This window comes from Egretta garzetta, unplaced genomic scaffold (genome assembly GCF_000687185.1).
Source record: "Egretta garzetta isolate BGI_Z169 unplaced genomic scaffold, ASM68718v1 scaffold440, whole genome shotgun sequence".
NCBI lineage: Eukaryota > Metazoa > Chordata > Aves > Pelecaniformes > Ardeidae > Egretta > Egretta garzetta.
Genome location: NW_009258293.1, coordinates 29,323 through 33,799, shown reverse-complemented (window position 1 = coordinate 33,799; position 4,477 = coordinate 29,323). Strand labels below are relative to the sequence as shown.

The following is a 4,477-nucleotide window of genomic DNA, read 5'->3' as shown; positions in this document are numbered from 1 at the left end:
GCTGACCCCAAGCCTCAGGGGCAGCCGCAAGGATGGGGGGTGGACATGGGATGAGCCTGCCTTAGCGCGACAGCTGCCCCTATGTCCTGCTGTGACTGCACTGATTCAGGGGGGTGCTGAGGGACCGGGGAGCAGTGCGGAGGGTGTAGCAGCTGTGGGGGGCTGACGCCACTGCTCAAGTCACCCCAGTAAGGGAAGGGACCGACTGCCTGCATACGTGCTTGCACCCATTTGAGGCCGGTCTTGGCTTTGCTCAGCAGCTGAGAGAGAGGTTTTTTGGTTTTGTTTTTTTGTCCTCTATGTGTTCCTCTGCAGGGGCTTGTGCTGACGTCATTTCCAAAGGATGCTCTCAAGGAGCTTCTGCTCACTTTGCCCTTTTGTCTGGGTTCCTTTGACTTTCCCTTTTCAGGCCGGATGATGACTTTGCTTTGCCCCTTCCCCACGCTGGGAACCAGCAGCCCAGCTCCTGCCCCTTCCGGGAGCAATGTGTCCTGGCTGCTGCTCTGCCCACGACAAGCATCTGTGCTTTACTCCTCTTTACTGTGGTGCAGCAGCCCAGGGCCCTGCAGTGGGTGCAGACCAAGCTCCGTTTCCTCTTGTGCTTCAGGCTGTCTTGGCCAGCACAACTCTGCAAGAGAGGATGCTTGGTTAACTCAATCCCCTTGCAGCAATTAAAAAAATCCTCTGCAAAGGAGAGTCAGGCTCTCTCTGGTGTTAGGAGCAAGGCCCTTTCTAGATCAGAGACAGCTGCCAAGGACAAGAAGCATCCATTCCTCCGTTGGCAGATCCACAATTCACTTCAGGCAGCATTCCTGAGTTGGCTGACGTGCTCCTGCCAAGCCACCTTCTCCCCCTTTTTTGCCCTCTCAAGGCCCCCAGGTTCTTCTGTCTGAAGAGCAGGATCTTCTGCTGTCCCTGCATTCCTTACCTGCAGAGCTGAAAGATTTAGCAGTTAACTGTTTTGGGGTCTTTTCTGTCCTTTGAGTAACATAGCACCTTTTTAACAAGGGTGCAGGCGCTTTGGGAATGCCCATGTAACACTGTCCTTGGGCTGGAGGAGAGGCCAAGTAGGCTAGGACTCCAGCGCCAGGAACGCCAGTGTGCTGGGGGTTCCCAGGCAGCTTCTGATGTCCCCGTGTCCCCTGGCAGCGCCCGCGCTGCTCTTGCCATGCTCTGTCCTGCTCCTGTGTGCGCCTGCCATGGGTGCTGTGGGAGCAGGGGTGCGGCAGTGGGGTGCTGCAGGGCGGCTGCCTGCCCCACGGTCTCTCCCTGGCCTGCAGTGATGTGATCCCAGTCCCACATCGACTTTCTTTCCCGTTCCAAGGAATGACCCATCAATAGCAAAACAATTTTTCCCCCTTTCCCCATGCCCAAAGACAGGGATGAAGGGATCCTAGCAGGCACACCAGCAATGTGTCCTGGAGCAGCACTGCCTTGGGAGCCATTGTCACACCTGGGTCAATCTGTTCCAGGCTTCCAATGGAAATGTAGCATTTTGACTCTTTGTTATTGAATATTTGGGGTCACATTTGACCTGCTCAAAATGTCTGCTGCTTGCTTTTCACACAGGACTTGTGACTCGTCCATGTAGTGGCTTTGTTGGTGTTTGGGTTTGATTTAGGCAGCTCTCCCTCTCCTTTCTTTTTCTATTTTCGTCCATCTCTTCGAGCATGGCAGTGTGGGCAGCTGTGGAGAGAGGGGGAGTGGGGACGAACAGCCACGTCCCTGGGTCCTACAGTTGCTCCCCCAGGTCACCCTTGATCCGCAGTTGATGGGCCTGAAGTCAGTCTCTTCAGCAGATGGGGAGTCTTTCTGGGCCACTGTGTGTTGGGGGAGAGGAGGAAGAGGAGGAGCCCTGGGACCTTCAGCTGTGATTCTCTGCGTGAACCGTGCTGAGACCTCTCCAGGTGCGATCTGGACCAGAATGGCTCCCTTGCACAGGATGTGGTTATTGAGCTTATAAGGAGACATCTTATGAAAGTGTCCTCATCTGCTCCGTTCCCTCGCCTGAAGTTATTCCCCCCACTGGGAAAGTGGCTAAGCTCTCTCCCTGGCTGCTGGGAGAGGAATTGTCACCCAGGTGTCAGATCTGAACTGGTGTTGAAGGCTGGAGAGCCTTGTCTCACCGGGCTGCCCTGGAGAGTGAGGGGTGGTGAGCTCTGCCACACTCTGCCTGGGCACCAGCAAACAGGCAGAGGTGCGTGCATGCTCCGGCCACGGGCATCAGTGGGCAACTGTGCCCATGGGGTACTGCCGTGCCTGGGCAATTTTGACCTCTCTCAAAGAGAGCGGATGCAAACTGGGCAGGGCTGCTGGGGTGCCCCCCCTTGGCTGCGGATTTGGCAGCGCAGCTGGACCCCAGGTCTCTGCAGGGTCTGAGCTCTGCACAGGGAGCAGCATCCAGGATAACCAGCCCCATGGGAAAAGTGATGGGAGGTGCGTGGGGCTCTGTCGCATGCGCTTACCTGCTGTCTTGAGCGGTTGCCAGCCTCCAGGGCCGACTCAGCTGTGTGGGTACAGAGCTGCTGGATTCAGCTGGGTGAGAGTTACAGGGTTTGTAGGTGGTCAAGGGCTATTTACTGTTAAAACTTCTCACCTTCTTCTTGTTTCCTTTAAAACCAAACCAAACCCAAAGCATCGTGTGTGTGCGTGTGGACGGGTGTGTGCGGAAGTGCCACACTGCCATTTCCCCTCCCGTTGGTGCATCACTGTTTTCATGTGGTGATCTCTGTGGCTGTGGAGGCGGCAGGCTCTGGTCCCAGGGGCTTGGGCTGTGCATCCTCCGCGAGCAGAAGTTGTCTCTGGTCCCAGCAGGGAAGCCAGGAGAAGGAAGGGTTGCTGCACCCCTGGCCTTGGCTCCTTCTCCACGGAGCACTGACGGGGAAGTCCTCCTCAGGGAGCATCGAAGGCAGCTGTGCCCAAGGCGAAAGTGCTGAGGTTTTACATCCTTCCCCAGTTGCCTGGCCAAACTCCTCGCAGGGATGTCCACTGCCGTGTCACCAAGAAGCCGGAGAGCGCAACAGGCCCAAGTCTGGCTCACAGGTTCCTCGCTGGGGTCTTTCTGAGAGATGTGACTGCAGCCAAAATTTCTAAGTTGATGAAGAATTTTTCAAGTCAAGTGGTTTTTCTGAGCAGAGGCCCCCAGGCCTGTGTTCCTGTCATTTCTGCCCACACTGCTGCAGACAGGGTTGGCGGGGCTGAGCTGGAGCTGTGGGAGATGTCCCACTGCATGCTCCAGCTGCAGGCATGGGGTCTCTTCTGGGGCAGCTCTGCAGGTGAGGCCAGGTGTGTGGAAGCAGGTGGAGCCTCTCAGGAAGGCGTTGCTCCCTCCTCATGGAGATGGGCAGCATCCTGATGGTGCCAGGCCAAGGTCTCCATTTCTGTAAGGGCTCAGCGAGGAGGGCAGCCGTGCCCCCCTCCCTGGAGCGTCCCTTCCTGCCTCTGCCTTCTGCTGGGGCTTTCCATGTCGAGCGCAAGCACTTTTAGAAAAGAAACAAATCCTCCAGGGCATTGAGGAGGGCTGCAGGCTGCTGCCACATGTGGAGGCAAATCAGGGGACTGAGTGCAATGAGGGGCGTTGTCGAAGAGGAGGGAGCGGGGCGGGGAGGTGAGTTGGTGGCTTCTGCTCCTCTGCCCCTCACTCCCCAACCTCTGGGAGGGGACCCCCTCGGTGCAGGGTGGGGGGGGACCCGAGGGTTGCAGCCTGAGCCCCTTCCTCCTATCCAGCCCTTCCCTCTGGGCCTGAGGCTCCTCGGCCTTGGGGGGCGGAAAGGCGGGGGAGGGTGCGTATTTTGGAAGGAGCGTGATTATGACAACAGAAGCTTTTTTGCACTTTCGTTCATTTTGCACTTGTTTTTAATTTCTTTTTTCCGCGTTTTTTGATATTTGCACCTCCTCTTTTGTGTTTCCATAACAAAAATACTTTTGTTGTAGCCAGTGAAGCTATTCTGGAACTTTGTGTCCTGAGTATACAGAGGTTTAAAGGTCCTATATATATAAATTTATATCTGCATAAAAGTAAATTTATATATATAGATCATGGTGTGATGTGTTTGTCAAGTGTTTTAAAATAATAAACGAATGTGAGCAACGGATGCCTGTGCAGCTGGAGAGTGGTTAATTCAGCCCTGCTGCCCCCTGACAGCAGTGGCAGGAAGCCTTGCGTGCAGGGGCTGGGCTGGCCCCATCCTAGCGGGGCTCCAGCCCACGGCGGCGGCTGCATGTGGCCTCGGCCATGATCAGTGCCAGCAGCACCAGGACCCCAGCCCCCAGTGCCAGGCGTGCCACGTTGGTCCAGGTGTAATCTGCAGGGGACAGGAAGGGACAGTCACTGGGGGGGCCGGGAGGATCCCTCCCAAATGGGGGAGTCCTGGCGGGGGCAAGAGGGGACCTGAGGGGACAGGAGGGGTATGTACATGCGGCGCTCCCAGGGCAGATGGGTGGGCAAGGGGACTCACCGGGGAGCTCTGAGCTAAAG

The 4,477-nt window shown here is 56.6% G+C and overlaps 1 protein-coding gene across 1 annotated transcript in view; it reads right to left on the bottom strand.

Moving 5' to 3' along the window:
- Window positions 1-3,690: 3,690 nt before the first annotated feature.
- Window positions 3,691-4,477, bottom strand: part of LOC104125280 (leukocyte immunoglobulin-like receptor subfamily A member 1) — a 3,357-nt gene continuing 2,570 nt past the window's right edge. Inside the window, exon 6 of the mRNA XM_035893408.1 lies at window positions 3,691-4,304. The gene's annotated coding sequence lies outside the window, so the exon portion shown is untranslated. The remainder of the gene's footprint in view (window positions 4,305-4,477) is intronic.